The sequence below is a fragment of the Macaca nemestrina genome, chromosome 6 (genome assembly GCF_043159975.1).
Source record: "Macaca nemestrina isolate mMacNem1 chromosome 6, mMacNem.hap1, whole genome shotgun sequence".
NCBI lineage: Eukaryota > Metazoa > Chordata > Mammalia > Primates > Cercopithecidae > Macaca > Macaca nemestrina.
In genome coordinates this window covers 113868312-113885157 of record NC_092130.1, presented here as the reverse complement: position 1 = coordinate 113885157, position 16846 = coordinate 113868312, and positions in this window count along the sequence as shown.

Genomic DNA, 16846 nt, shown 5'->3' with positions numbered 1-16846 from the left:
TTTTTTGTAAGTTTATTCTTACTTTTTTGAAAGCTGACATTGCCTAAGGGCAAATACAGTTTATGTGGGTCTACTAAAACGCTGGGACACTTCATAATGAAGTAGACTGCAATACAGTTCGGAAAGATGGCATCAAAGGAAGAAGAAAGGTGACTTCTAATAGTTAAGACTTTGAGATGTTCCCTGATGGAAATTGTTCTGTGTTAATTGGCCATTTTTGCAGAGAGATCTTAGAACTATCATGAGCTTTTAGAATACACATGGAGACCAAGGATGACATACACATGATCTTGGATGACTTGCCCACCCCCGTTTTAGCCAACGTTTCTGACCCACCATGCCTTCAACTCCATTTTTACGACTATGGTCAAGTAGACAAAACTGATTTGATTTGTATGTACATGTTTTCTTACCTTCCAATGGGCTGGTGCTAGAAAGACTTCTGAGACTGTTAAAACTGGAACAGCGGAAATGAGAAATAGAAGTGACAAGCTTGGATAATTCAAAGGCAAGATAATGTGTTCCTAATTGGGGCCTGGACTGGAATTCTGCATTTCTTGGCTCTTGATTTGTGATTTCATTTGAGAGTAGGGGCTATACTTTCAGGGAGAAAATGAATGTTTCATAACTTTCAAATATTAATAAGCTGAATAAAACTTGACTGAAGTCACTATAGTCACAATATTACAGTAGTACAATGTAGCGGCAAAGGAGAACTGAACTTTTTCTAAATTGCTGAAAAAGTTGTTAAATTACAGCTGGTTCAGAAATTAAAGGTCAGTGAGAAGATGGGAAAATGTAGGAAAAAAATTAAGTAACCTGATACATTTTAATAAATGTGTGACTGAGGTAAAATTTTTATTTAATTCTTACTTAATTTTATTTTATGTTCCAGGATACATGTGCAGGATGTGCAGGTTTGTTACATAGGTAAACGTGTGCCATGGTGGTTTGCTGTACCCATCAACTTGTCATCTAGCTATTAAGCCCTGGATGCATTAGCTATTTGTCCTGCTCTCCCTATCCCCAGCACCCACTTCCCCCGACAGGCCCCAGTGTGTGGTGTTCTCTGACTGAGGTAAAATTTAAGAACTGTTAACACCAGTTGGTAACTGGACTAGTTCAATCTAGCTTGAGCAAAAGAAGAAATGTATTGGATTCTTCAGTGAACGTTTTTCTGTGAGCCTATCCTGCAATAGGCATGGTTCTAACGCTAAAAAGACAATGAAGAAAGCAAAATGTCCTCTTATGGATCAAAATTTTAGTGAGAGGGACACATATAAAAATGTATTAGAAGTATTAACTGGTGATATGTGTTGTAGAGAAAGGCAGGGGGAAGGGGTGTGATTTGAGGTGGAATGATTCTGGAAGACCTTGCTGATGTGACGTCCCCACAGATGCCTAAGGGAAGTGAGGGAGCTGGTCCTGTACATGCCTGGGCAGATGTATGTTTGAGGCAGAAGGAACAGGAAGTGCTAAGACCCCAAGGAGGACGTGTGAAAATGTGCCAGCCTAGTCAGAACAGCCAGCAAAGGGACTGGCTGGGGCAGAATGGGGTGGGAGGTGGTGAGGTGGGCGGAGAGAGAGGAGGCTGGGCTGAAGAGCAGGAGCGTTCAGCTCCTAGCTTGTAGGTCATGGCAAAGATTTTTCTTCTGTGGGTTTTTGTTTTATTTTTATTTTTATTTTTTTTTAGACATAGTTTCGCTCTTGTCGGCCAGGCTAGAGTGCGACCTTCCTCATCCTCCTGAGTAGCTGGGATTACAGGTGCCCGCCACCACGCCTAGCTAAGTTTTTTGTATTTTTAGTAGAGATGGGTTTCACCATGTTGGCCAGACTGGTCTCAAACCCCTGACCTCAGGCAGTCTGCCCGCCATGGCCTTCCAAAGTGCTGGGATTACAGGCATGAGCCACAGTGCCCAGCCTGGGTTTTTTGTTTTTTTGTTTTAAGGATCTACAGTAGAGAAAGGAATCATATGATCTGACTTTTAAGTGAGAAGAGAAGACGTTCGCTGGCTGCTGTGTGGTTAGCACAGCCAGGGAGAAGCTGAGAGACAAGAGGCTATTAACAGTAATCCAGGCAAAAAACGATGGTGCTTGGCCCCATTGGGGTCAATGAGGATGGTGACAAGAGTCTGCATCTCATGGAAAGCTGAGTCATTTCCTGATACGAGCATTAGCATGTGAGAAAGAGATGCATCGAAAATGACCCTGGAATTTAAACTTGAGCACCTGGAAGGAAGAAGTGGCCATTAACTGGAATGGAGAAGGTTTTGGGAGCAAACGTTTTGGAGGAAGACCAGGAGTTCAGTAGTGAACATTCTGAATTTGAGATACCTGTAAGATACCCATGTGGAGATGTCAAATAGGAGTTACTTCAGAATAAAGCTCAGGGCTAGATATAAACATTTGGGAATCTGGTTTTAAAATGTATATAAAACCATGAGACAAGGTGTGAGCGAAGAGATTTGATAGAAAATTGAGAGTCCTGGAAATACTCATTTCCTCCACTGAATTCTTACTGATGTAAACCTTTGCTAGTCCTTCCTGATTTTCCTGGCCTTTAAATGCTGGCTCGTTCTAGCACTCGGTCCACTGAGCCCTTCTTCTTTGTTCTCTGCATATTGACTTTATTCTCATAAAATAGTTTCTCCACAGATAGAAAACAAGCCTCTCATCCTCCCATCTCATGGTTTCTCCATCAGAGAAGGACTGTCTCGTCTGAGTTCTAGTTTGGAAAATCCCAGAGAAGACTCCATCACGGCTTAGCCCCAGACATAAAGGGGAGGGTCAGAGAGCAAAGATATGGCCAAGCAGAGAGCCCCTACTTGCTGAGATGTGGGATTCCAGAGAAGAGAGATTTATTTTCAGCTGTGCAATCATCATTTTGTGTCCTCTGTGCCAGGAACAATAACAACCTACTGATGGGCAGCCTTACAAATATAACTGCCTTGTGAATATTTTGAACTTCTACTCTGTGCTGTCATTTGGCAAGAATTTCATATTTTTTACATTTTGGAGATCTTGGTTGCTTAAAAGTTAGGAGTCAATAGTCCCTCTTCCTCTCTATTTTTCTTTTTTTCTTTTTTTTCTTTTCCCAACTTTTTATTCTGAAGTTTTCAAGCACACAGAAAGGTTGAAAGGGCAGCAAAATGAAAAGCATTACTTTCTAAATATCTTCATAAACTGTAACACTTGAAGTGCGTTACGGCGATTTACGTTCATTGGTCTGGTGACACCAGACCCCCTCTGTGTAAAAGGTTGGGCTGTGATGGGGTGAATTGCTGCTGCACAGGGAACCCAGTTTTAAAATAGGCAAGGAAGAAAACAGCCTCTTTCCTCTTCCCTTTGCACTCAGAGCCAAACTAGAAACACTTCCTACTCAAGGCAGAAGCATGAAGGAAAAAAAAATGATGCTTTTTGAAAGAAATTGCCCTATTTCACTGTGTGTATTCACATTCGGAAAAAAATAATTGGCTCCTCTGATAAATTCTAACTTGAAGGATGCAGGTCCTTCAAACATAGGCATGTACAAAAGAATTTTGCTTTTCCTCCACGGATGGTTTTTAAATCGGCTGCTGCCTTGTAAATATGTTCCTTTAAGTAACACAAAAGGTGGAAGAGATGAAATGTCCTTCAGAGTGGTTTGAACATTGGTTCCATTTTAGAATAGTGCACTATGCACATCCACAGACACTGAAAGGCTGTTAGGCACCAGTGCTAGCATTATAGTGGACCTGTAATATGGTTTTGGTTATCACCATAATAACCATCATCATAATAGTTATGGCAACCACATTTTACACTTACTATGTGCCAGACCCTGTTTCTATGTATTTTATATAGATTAACTCGTTTGCTCTTCACAGCAATCCTAGGAGGCAGGTATTTATTTTCCTTATTTTACCAACAAAGGAACTAAGAAACTGAGACACAAGTTGCCAGAATCACACAGCTAATAAGTGGCATATTCAAACCCAAGAAACCGGCTCCAAATCACACTCATAAGTGATCATGCTCTACTGCTTCTTGTGGACTAATTATTGTGTTTTTGAGCACTTACTATGCTCTTAGTGCCATAGAGGATCCAAAGAAATACAAGACATAGCTCTGACCTTCAAAAAGATTGCCAAAATGAATTTTAAAACGGGCAAAGCAACAAGGTGGTTGGAACTCTTGAAGAACTATCTGAATTTTTGCATTTTTGATCAACAGAACAACATGATGTGATCAATTGGATATCCTCACCTGAATCAAGGAAACCCAATTTTATGTACTGTATGTCTGTATATAGGTGTTCGCTTGTCTGTATGTCTGTATATAGGTGTTTGAAATCAAATAGAAGCTTAATAGCTCACCTCACGGTGCCAAGATAGGCAGTCCAGAGCACATCCACATTTTCCATCTCTGGGTCCAAGTTGACTAATCCAGATGCTGTCATCTGCATCCCAGCCACTGGTTAGCAGCAGATAATGGAAGGGAGTTTTTCATGTAACAAAATACATTTTAATCTCCTTAATATTTGAGTCACCTAGTATAGCAGTGTTTATCAGAGCATGGTTCATGGACTACCTATGTTAACTAATTCCTGGACCCAACCCCAGACTTAGTGATTTTTGACACTTAGTAGGGGATGCAGGAATCTGTATAAGGAAGCACAGTTTTAAAACTCATTTTTATTTTGTCCTCACATCCAATATTCCCACGAGTTACATAAAGGGTTGATTATGCAATAAGATGGACTGGAAAAAGTAGGCTTGGAGGCTGGGCTCTGGGCAAAGCCAGATCTCAGCCCCCAACGTCAAATCCTGCTTCTTCTCTGCCAGCAATCCTTCACAGGAGCGCTTCTCCCTTTGTGATTCCCTCATGCCAGGCAGAGAAGCAGCATTTGCCATCATGGGCAGGGAGTGCTGCTGCACTGAAATGCTGCATGTAACAATGAGGGAATACCTAGAGGCTGGATACTGATGGAGCTTCCTCTTCGTAACAACCATGGGTAGAAACCAAATAACATTCTGCGAAAGAGTTCTCTTGGAACAAACTTTTAGATGGGTGGCTTCCTCTGGCAATCAATACATTATCCCATATACACAGCACCTAAAAAGAACAAATGGGAATATATTGGAGAAGACACTGTAACCTTGTGAGACATGAGCCTTCCTAAAATCATAGTAAGTAAGCAGCCCAAATTGTTTCAGATGGCTCTCAGAGCTGGAAATGCACTTGCATCCACTTTTAAACCATTCAATTGTTCCTGATGATCAAATGCCTTTTTGTCCTTTACACGTCATACCTCAAACCCTCAGGTTCCCTCACTGGTGGTGAGACAAAGCCACTGAGCTTCCATATTGGGAAGCAGCACATTTAATTTGTGGATGAAATTCCCCAAATCAATTTTGATTGCTGTCATTCTAGGAGATTTGGGGGACTCAGAACCGACGACGATGTGTGAAAAACATTTCCATAAACTGCTAGGCAGAGAATTCACGCTCAAGGTCATCTTGCCCTTCAGGTCCCACTGGGTTTTCATGAGTATCCTGCCAGTGGTTCAGGTGAAATTGAAGTGGGGGTGCTGCATTTCTCTCTATCTCAATGACCTTCTCAAGTGCCTCTTTCTCTGATCAGTTTGTCTGGCAGCCCCGAAATTCCACCACATGCTTTATAAAGGCAATGTCTTTGAGCAGTGGTTTGTTCCTTCCGAGGCCTTTCTGGTGGGCCTTGGTCTTGCTGTTCACCAGGACCTAGGTAGAGAAAGTGGCCTCCTGTAAAGATGGCTTCCTTGACCTATAAGGGGGTCCCATCCTGATAAACCCATTGTAAGTTGAAAATACCATAATTTAAAAATGCATTTTATTTTTTTATTTGTACAAATTTATAGAGTACATGATAAACTGTGTTACATGTATATAATGTGTAAGGATCAAGTCAGGGTATTTAAGGCCTGTCACCCTAGTACAAAACAATTTTGTTTCATATAGTCACCCTACTCTTCTATCAAATATTGAATGTATTCCTTCTAACTGAAGGTTTGCACCTTTTTACCCACTTTTCCTCTCCCATCCCCCACACTCACCCTTGCTAGTCTCTGTTATCTCTCTCTCCACTCTCTACCTTCATGTGATCAGATGTTTTAGGTCCCACATATATGTGAGAAGAACATGCGATATTTGTCTTTTTGTGCCTGGCCTATTTCACTTAAGATACTGCCTCCCAGTTCCAGCTATGTTGCTGCAAATGGCATGATTTCATTGTTTTTTTTTTTTATGGCTGAATAGTATTTCATCATGTACCATATTTTTCTCATCTGTTCTTTTGTTGATGAACACTAAGGTTGATCCATATATTTGCTATTATGAATAACACTGCAATACACATATGAGTGCGTGTATTCATTTGATATATTGACTTCTTTTCCTTTGGGTAGATTACCAATAGTGGGATTGCTGGATCAAATGGTAATTCTACTTTGAGTTTTTAAAGAAATGTCCATACTGTTTTCCATAGTGGCTATACTAGTTTACATTCTCACCAACAGTGTCTAAGAGTTGCCCTTTGCATCTTCACCAACATCTATTATACTTTGTCATTTTAATAATAACAGTTCTGACTAGGGTAAGATGATAGCTCATTGTGGTTTTGATTTGCATTTCTCTGATGATTAGTGATGTTGAGCATTTTTTACATATACCTAGTGGTCATTGGTATGTCTTCTTTTGAGAAATGTCTATTCATATCCTTTGCCCACTTTTAATGGGATTATTTGATTCATTTTATTTTTCTGTTTAGTTGCTTGAGTTCCTGGTTTATTCTGGATATTAGTTCCCTTTTGGATACACAGTTTGCAAATATTTTCTGCCATTCAGCAGGTTGTCTTTTCAGTCTGTTGATTGTTTCTTTGCTGTACAGAAGCTTTTTAGTTTAATATAGTTTCATTTGTGTGATTTTGTTTTTGTTGCCTGTGCTTTTGAGGTCTCAGTCATAAATTCTTTGCCTAGACCAATGTCCAGGAAAGTTTTTTGTAGGTTTTCTTCAGTGCTTTTATAGTTTTGGGTCTTATGTTTAAGTCTTTAATCCATTTTGGTTGATTTTTATATGTGGTGAGAGACAGCAGTCCAGTTTAATTCTTCTGCATGTGATCATACAATTGTCCCAGCACCACTTGTTGAAGAGGGTGTAGTATAATTTGAAGTCAGGTAGCATGATGCTTCCAGCTTTGTTCTTTTTGCTCAGGATCGCTTTGGCTATTTGGGCCCTTTTTAAGTTCCGTATGAATTTTGGGATTGTTTTATCTAATTTTGTGAAGAATAATGTTGGTATTTTGATAGATTTTGATTGTGTTGTTTCATGTGGCCTCGGCCACGAAACCATTTTTCCCTCCTAGTTCTCCAGGCCTGTGATGAGTGGAGCTTCCATGAAGATCTTTGGAATGCCCTGGAGACATTGTCTCCATTGTTTCAGCTACTAACATTCAATTCCTTGTTCTTATGCAAATGTCTGCAGCTGGCTTGAATTTCTCGCCAGAAAATGAGTTTTCCTTTTCTACCACATGGTTAGGCTGCAAATTTTCCAAACTTTTATGTTCTGCTTCCCTTTTAAACATAAGTTGCAATTTTGGATTATCTCTTTGTGAATGTATATGACTGTATGCTTTTAGAAAAAGCCGGGTCACATCTTTAATATTTTGCTGCTTAGAAATTTTTTCTACCAGATACCCTAAGTCATCTCTGTCTAGTTCAAAGTTCCACAGATCTCTAGAGCAGGGGCAAAATGCCACCAGTCTCTTTGCTAAAGTATAACAAGAGTACCTTTGCTCCAGTTCCCAATAAGTTTCGCATCTCCATTGGAGACCACCTCAGCCTGGAATTCACTGTCCCTATCACTATCACTATTTTTGGTCAAAACCATTCTACAAGTCTCTAGGAAGTTCCAAGCTTTCCCACATCTTCCTGTCTTCTCCTGAGCCCTGCAAACTGTTCCATCCTCTCCCCATTACCCAGTTCCAAAGCCACTTCCACATTGTCAGGTTATCTTTGTAGCAGTACCCCACTATCCTGGTACCAATTTTCTGTATTTGTCCATTTTCATGCTGCTAAAAAGAACTACGTGAAACTGGGTAAACAAAGTAACTTAATTGACTCATAGTTCTGCATGGCTGAGGAGGCCTCAGGAAACTTACAATAATGGCAGAAGGTGAAGAGAAAGAGAAGCAAGCACCTTCTTACATGGTGGCAGGAGACAGAGTGAGGAGGAAACTGCCGCAGACTTTAAACCAACTCACTATCATGGTAACAGCATGTGGGAAACCACTCCCGTGATTCAGTCATCTCCCACCAGGTCCCTCCTTCAACACATGAGGATTACGATTTGAGATGAGATTGGGTGGGGACACAGAGCCAAACCATATTACTGCTTGAATGCAGTAAAGAACCTGACAAACCCTCAGATGCTGCTACTTTTTTTTTTTTTTTTTTTTTTTTTTTTTTTTTTTTTTTTTTTTAAGGAGACACTTTAAATATCCACCTTTCACGATTACCCAGTCAGTTGGTGCTTCTGGTTGTGGTAACTTCAAGAGTAGAAAGGCTCTATACCTATTGGTCAGGGAGTAAATATAACCACTCAACAATAAGTTACTGAAACAAATAATCTGTTTCATCTTTGTTCTGCAGTTAAAGCTATGACAACCAGGTGCTATAGTGCATGCCTATATCCCAGGACTTTGGGAGGCTGAGGTGATAGGATTGCATGAGGCCAGGAGTTCAAGACCGGCCTGGGCAACATAGTGACACCCTGTCCCTACAGGCATGGTGGTGTGTGCCTGTAGTCCTGGCTACTTGGGAGGCTGAAGTGAAAGGATGACTAGAACACAGGAGTTCAAGGGGGCAGCGAGCTATGATCGTGCCACTGCATTCCAGCCTGGGCAATGGAGTGACCCAATCTCTAAAAATAAATAAATAAAAGCTGTGGAAGAGACTGTAATGATTGTGAAGCATCTAAGCCTTATAAAGAGATTGCATGATGTGATAGAAATGCTTTATTCTACCCAGAGCAGGATCTGGATTTCTGAATGATTATGTAAAACCATGGTGAGGTGGGCACGTGGCTTTACCAACGTCATAGGCTTTTCAATTACTCCTTAGTCCTCTGAGCTTTCCTCCCTCAACATGGCTGTGTTATGGGGTCTGACCTCACAAATGCTGTTGAATTTTTAGGGCTCTTCCTTCTCCTTTTGCAATCCATGAAAGCCACAACCCTACAATAAGTAAAGAAGGAAATCAAGAAACAGAAACTCTCACTCCATCATCATATTCCACATTCCAGAGGGCACAACTACCCCTCCTTTGTCTGAATCTGTGGCAACGGGGTACATCAGTGGGTGGTAGGATCTTCTCTGGCCCCTGCATGATACCAGCAAGTGGAAGAGATGGGAGGTCGAATGAGGAGTACACATAAATCATCCTTAAAGACCATAGTGTGTTGAACAGGATGGGAAAGACTCCAAATGCTACACAGCCTTGTAAGTGTTGATTTCTGTGAAGGAAAAAATAACTCACCCACATACACAATTCTGATTCCAGAGAGAATTTCCACTGGTCTGAAACCCAGGCTGGCCTGTCCCATAGGAATTGCTTGCAAAAGCCTTGTCCAGGGAGAACGAACCTCACTGCAAGATAAGTAATAATAATAATAAAAAAATCATCAGCACAGGATCTACACAAACGTGTTACAAAAAAAAAAAAAGATAAAAATCAGGCACCAGAAAAATGTGGCTGCCAAGCACATAAAAATCATGACCCTATTTTCAAAAATGAATGAATTTTTAAAATGTTACACATTAACCTAGGATCTCAAAGCAGAGACATAAAAGCTCAGGGAAAAAGAGCTCAGTCATTATTATTATCATTATTATTTTTATTAATCTCCTTTTGTTAATTCACAAACACAACTTAAATTGTGTCCATTATGGTTCAGAGTATGTTTATTAGGTTGGTGCAAAAGTAATTGCTGTTTTTGCCATTAAAAGTAACGGCAAAAACCATTACTTTTTAGTATGTATTAACTCATCAATCCTTACAACAGCCCTATTCAGTAGATGTCTCATTTTACTCATTTTAAAGATGAAGTATCAAAAATCAAATAACTTGACCAGGGTTGCATTCTGGTAACCTGGACTTCAGAGCTTTCACTTTTAGCTACCATGTTACATTACCAAGAAGCTGGGAGAGCCAGGTGGGAGGATACAGAGAAATGAAGGCCACATTGAAATAAGCACACAAGGGAATAAACACTGATGAAAATAAAAGAAGGACATGAAGGAAAGGCTTGGAAAGCAAGTGAAATGAGTTGGAAATGAAGAAGAGTTTGACAAGAAATGTGAAAATAATAGCTGGGATGTCACTTCACTGAGATCCATAAATAGTATCCCTGTAGAAAAGAATGAAGCAACTAAAAGAGAATACTGAAAGATATTACTCAAGAATATTAGCAGAAACAAATGAAGATTTGAATTTGTACTATGAAGACATGCCATGTCCCAAGAAAAATGGGCATGCTAAGAATCAAATCATAATACAGTAACAAAAATTCAAAGATAAATAATCTTATGAGCATCTTAACAAAGAGGAAAAATTGTGTATACAGAGAATAATATCAGGTTGATATTAAATGTCTCCACAGCAATAATCAACACTTTTCTAAATCATGTAAAGAAAATGTGAGGAATCTAAGAATTTTATACCCAGTAAACATGTTGGTCACATATAAAAGCAGGAGACAAGCATTTTCAAATATGCAAGACCAGCAACTCTGTCAACCACTTTTTGAAGAAACTACAGAAAGGCAAATTTTAGTTGACTAAGAGATCAGTGGAGAACCTTTGCCAAAGGAATGGTGGTGACCATCGAACCCATTCAACTGCAGGACTAAGAATTAAAACACCTGTGGAAATTATGGTTGTAATACAGCATGTAAGTGTCATATGCTCTTTCAATGTAGAACTTATAAATTTCACCACAATGTGAGGTTCTAGAGGGTTAAGGAAAGGCAAACACATTAATTTCCAAGTATTTTAGAGCTGGAGGTCAAATGATATTTTTAAAGCAGGTAAATGACAATAGTATAAATACATTTAATTGTAAATAATTAGATAGAGCTCTTGAATAGTTTCCAAGATACCTTAAGTGAAGAAAAAGCAAGTCAGAACAATGTGTACAGTATGCTTCCATTTATGTAGTGGGGATGATGATAGACATATGCTTATAGATGCATAGGTTATCTTCGAAAGAATATACAAGAAATTGTTAATAATGACAAGAAATGACAAGAAATTGTTTCTTTAAGGAGAAGATCTGCTTGGTTAAGATACAGGGGTAGAAGAGAGACTTAACTTTCCACTTTTACCTTTAGAATTTTATAGCATGAGCTTACATGAACTAATTAATAAATTATTTTTAAGCCAGGCTTTGATATATCTTTAAGAGCCTCAGGTTCACAACACTTTTTTCTTTAACAATTTTTCTGGGTCACTCTATTTCCTGCCTTTTCTGGCTTATTAACTTGACTCTGAGCTCCCTCTGCTAGTCTCCAGATTATCATCTTGCGCCTGCCTGAAGAAACGCACACCATTTTTTTCTTAACATAGGACCTTTAAGGCCCTGGTGAGAATCACCTTTTGTTGGAAGATACCTTCTCTAGTTCTCATCTGTACCCCAGCTCAGCACCTCTTCTATAGCTTCTTACTAGGTACCCTTTGCCTTGATATGAAAACCTCTCCTCTCTGGCCTCTGAGATGAATGTGCATGACTCAAGGGAGAGAAGCTTGTCATCAAGAAGGTTGGCGGAAAAGTTGAGGACCACAAAGAGGTTTAATAAAAGTGGCTGTCTTTTTTCTCTGCAGAAAACTTGCAACCCACTGAGGTAGGAACGGTATGCACAAAAGACTGGTGATGTCAGCAGTGCCCTCTTTCTTTATTATGGAATCTAAGAGCTCAATAGAAGCCTCAGACTGACACAGAAGAGTTGCGGGGTGTGAATTGTTCCAAACCACTTCACTTCTATGTGTCTTGCAGAACTGTGGACTTTGCAAATGGGCTGGATGGAGCAGCTGCCACCAAGCGAGGTCAAATGCTGCTGATCACTGTGGATGCTTAGTCTCCTCTCATGTTTGTGAATGCTTCTGGCAAGAAGTGCCCCCCCCCAACCTCAGACTCCCTTCTTCTGTTAGGTTGCACAGTTCCTTGGATGGAGCACTTGGCTTCCTCCTGAAGGCACCTGGTGAAACTGTTTTCCCCACTGGAAGCCTCGTTCTTGAAGTCTGAAACCAAAAATTGCCCTTGGCATGAGGTTGCCAGACTGAGCCAGCTACCTGTCCAACAGGTCTCCTCTGGGTCTTCCACACTGGGGTCTTCTGGTCCTCTCCTCACTTACACCCTTGCTATCTGACCCCCACTGTCCCTGGGATCTACCAAGTGCCGAGCACCGTGCAAAGTGCATCACTTTTCCGACCTTTCACTGGGGCCTACTGATGCCAGACACTGCACTAGGAAGTTTATAAGTGAAGTTTCACAACAGCCTTTTGAGGTTGGTGTTTGAGGTTTAAAGAACTTTCAGACATATACAGGTCTATTTCTACCTGACTCCAAATCTCCAATTTTTTCAACTGGGTCAGCATCTTATTCTACCTCCACAGTAATCCTGTGAGGTACTTATTATTATCGATATTTCTAGCACCGACATCACTAAGCATGGTACTATTCTTGAATCTTAAGTGGGCTGACTGAATTGAAAATCAGGAGCTGAGGTTTTAACCATACACCTGTATATATTTTTTCTCCCCTTTCTCTGCCTCATTTCAAAAACAGGCAAATGCTGAAGACACAATAGAAGACAGAAGGATTAGCAGAGCCTGTGGACTGAATGTGGTGGCACACTGCTTCCTCTTTTGCCCTCTAAGATCTGAGGAGTAAGGAGTGTCCTGAGGCCTTTGGCATAGAATTTTGACTTGGTAATGGGAATCTTTGGGAATAAATAAGATTAACGAAAAGGTTGAAGCTAAGATAAATTAAGTAGGGCCATGTTCTTTCTCCCATCTCTACGACATTTACTTATTTATTTATTTTACCATTTCACAACAATGAAATTAAGTCTTTATAGATGCAAATGGCCATGTGGGATGTGGAAAATCCTTAAAGGACTGGGACTACCCAGGTCTCTTGTTGCTTGTTTGAAAGTGTCCCACCTTCTAGCCCTGTTTCTGATGTCCTGTGCTGTAGCCTCCACAGGCTTCTCAAGCCTCCCATTAATTGCAGAGCCAGTCATAACCAGCAAAAAGAGGTGTATAATAAATATCTCAAGTTATACCACTGTAAGGCTCAGTATCACTGCCTGGGTGTTGGAACCAAGACTTGAATTTTAGAATTGTTACTGAGCCTGAGTCCTCACACTGGACCCTGGGAGTTTTATTCCTATTCCTAAATTCTTATCATGTTCGCCTGATTCACAGCCTCTTTCCTTTTCAGGGGCAAGACCCTGGCATGTTCTTTTGAGTTGCCCTTTTAGGAAATGGGAGGGTTATAATTAACATATACTCAATCACAAGGATATACAGGAGCTTGTGGCAGGAGTTATCCCGTGTCATCTTCAAGAGTCTTAGAAATTATCAGAGAATAACTATGTAACTTACTCAAGGTCACACAAGTCCAGATCTGCCTGTTGCCAGAGCTCTGTGCTTTCTCCCACAACACACAGATAACCTCAGTTGTGCTCTTCTTGGAAAAACAGCTCTAAACATTACATTCAAAGCTTACTTTGTAGGCACAGGTACCCATCAGGGTTCAGCCAGCCATGTTAGTTTTTAAAAACAGTTTTATTCAGAAATAATTTACAGACCATATAATTTGTCCATTTAGAATATACAATACAATGGTTTTAAATATGTTTTGCAGAGTTGTGCAACCATCACCATAATCTTATTTCAGAACATCTTCATCACTCCAAAAATAAATCTTCAAATCGTTAACAGTCACTCTCCATTTCTCCCCATCCTCTGCCCTAGGTAACCACTGGTTTACATTCTGTCTCTACAGATTTGCTTATTCTGGACATTTCATGTCAATGGAATCAAATGTGGTCTTTTGTACTGGCTTCTTTCACTTAGCGATATGTTTTCAAAGTTCACCCATGTTGTAGAATGCATTAGTATGTTATTCCATTTTATTCCTGAGTAATATTCCATTGTGTGGATATACCACAATTTGTTTATCTATTCATCAGTTGGTGGACACTTGGATTGTCCACTCTGGGCTATTATGAATAATGTTGCTGTGAACATTCGTGTACAAGTTTTGTGGACATATGTTCTAGATTCTCTTGGGTGTATACCTAGGAGTGGAATTGCTGGGTTAAACCTCCATGTTTAACACTTTAAGGAGCCATCAGACCATTTTCCAAGCTGGCTGTACCATCTTACACTCCCACTGATAATGTGTGAGAGTTCCAGCCATAGGGTTTTTCTAAGCCATTTTGATAATCTATTTTATCTGTAGAATGGAACTAATAATATCTACCCTGCTTTGTTTTTGTGAGGATTGAAGAATCTAGAGTGTTAAAGGGGCCTACTGCTCAGTCCCTGGAATAGAGGAGGCACTCAATAAATGCAGCTACTTGATTCCCAAACAAAGGGCACAGCTCACAGCACAACAGCCGTAAGGAGCCACCCTGTGCTCAAGCAGTTCTCAGCCTTCAGCTGTCTCTTTGGCTGAAGACGGTTTAATGAGGGCTTCTGCCATGTCAAAAACAGAGCCATACCTCCGTCACCTCAGAACAAAAGTGTTTATTTAGGGGTCCACCTCAACTGGAACTGGAAGTTTGCCGGACTGGAGGTAACCCAGAGTCCAGTTTTTCTCTCTTGCTAATGTGGTGTCTGGGCTTCTCCAGTCTTTTTCCTTTCCTGGGCCTCTTTACATGGGCCCCTGTTTGTTTGGGCTGAAGGGGTTCTTGGATAGCAGTTAGCTTCCTGTCAGTTTTATTCACTGGGGATAAGTTATGAGCTAACTCTAGAACTCTCGAACTGTGCAGGAATGCCATGCATCACCATATTCACTTCTGCCACTCTTGGGCTTGGAGAAACACACCTGTCTTACTCCATTTTGTGCTGTTATAACAGAATACCTAAGACTGGAGACTTTATAAAGAACAGAAATTTATTTCTCACATTTATAGAGGCTGAGAAGGCCAATATCAAGCAGGTTCATTGTCTGGTAAGGGTCGGGTGTCTGCTTCCAAGAGGTGCCTTGAGTGCTGCCTCCTCCGGGATTAGGAATTTAGCAGTGAAGACATAAAAATGCCCCATGGTACAGATTTGGACTATTGTTTCAATTTGGCAAGATGCACATTTAATTTTCAGCAGCCAAGTTCAACCAGACAATCTAGCAACCAGTTAGAACTTTTTCCACTCTGAGCAGCCTCTGATCCAAACTCTCATCTTTATGTCCTTAAAATTCTTTTCTGATAACCGTTGTGTGGCCCCCAAATTCTTGCTCTTAGTTGGCTCCTTGCCTTGGCTATGGCATGTGTGGTATAATGGTTTAGAAGAGCCAGAGGTATGTTTTTCTTTAGACATTGATGTGCTGCTATTGTCCTGTCCCACTCAGAGGCCAGAACTGTCCCTTCTAGTAGGCTGGAGAGCATCTTTAGATAGAGGCTAAGAAGCTGAAAGCTGAAATGGTCCCAGGCCTCAGAAGACTGGGGCTGTGTACAGTATTCTTAGTGACATGGTCAGCTGGGGATAGTGAAAGGTAAACCAATTAAATCAATGCATAATGAGAGGATACTGAGATCTCCCCAAGCCCATAGAAACATCTACTTCATAGTGACATAAAATCAGTGATAGTAACACATTTGGTGAAGGCACAAGAGTGTCTAATCTGCAATGCAACTCAGAAAAATGTGTGTCTTGGGAGGAAAGGACAGTGTGGTTCCACTGACTAGAGGAGAGCCTTGGAACTGGGGACGTCAGAATCCTGCACAGAGTGTTGTGAGCACTGCAGACATGGGAAAGGGACCACCCTTTCCTCCCCCATACTCTCCTCTTGATATCAACACATTGACAGGCTGCTTATCCATTGGCCATATGTGACTATACTTGGTTTAAGCCTCCTTCACTAAGAGAGGTCAACTGAAGATATGAGAGAAGATTGCTTGTAAATCTTGGAGGATAAGGTCCAGCCTGTGGACTGTGGGTCTATTGGTGACTTGGGCTGCCAAGAGCTTGCCCAGACACACCCTTCCCCTGGCCATGGGCTGTATTTCCCAACCCTACTCATAGTCTTTGGAGAACAGCCAGTGATATAAGAAGCTTATGGGCAAGCTGGCTAATGTGGGGCCATCAAGGAGATAAACAGATGGGTTTATTCTTCGGCTAGCAACATTGACTGAAAACCATCTGTATTAGTCTGTCCTCCCACTGCTATAAAGAAATACCTGAGACTGGGTAACTTACAAAGGAAAGAAGTTTAATTGACTTGCACTTCCACATGGCTGAGGAGGCCTCCAGAAACTTACAATCATGGTGGAAGGGGAAGGGGAAGAAAGGACCTTCTTCACTGGTGACAGGAGACAGAAGCCCAGGGGGAACTGCCATCTATAAAACTGCCATCAGATCTCATGAGAGCTCCCTCACTGTTATGAGAACAGCATGGGGGAAACCACCTCCATGATCCAATCACCCACCAGTGAGGTCTCTCCCTCAACACCTGGGGATTACAGTTCAAAATGAGATTTGGGTGGGTACACAAAGCTTAACCACATCACCGTCTTTGTGCCTGCACTGCTATTAGTGCTTTCCATACTTTTT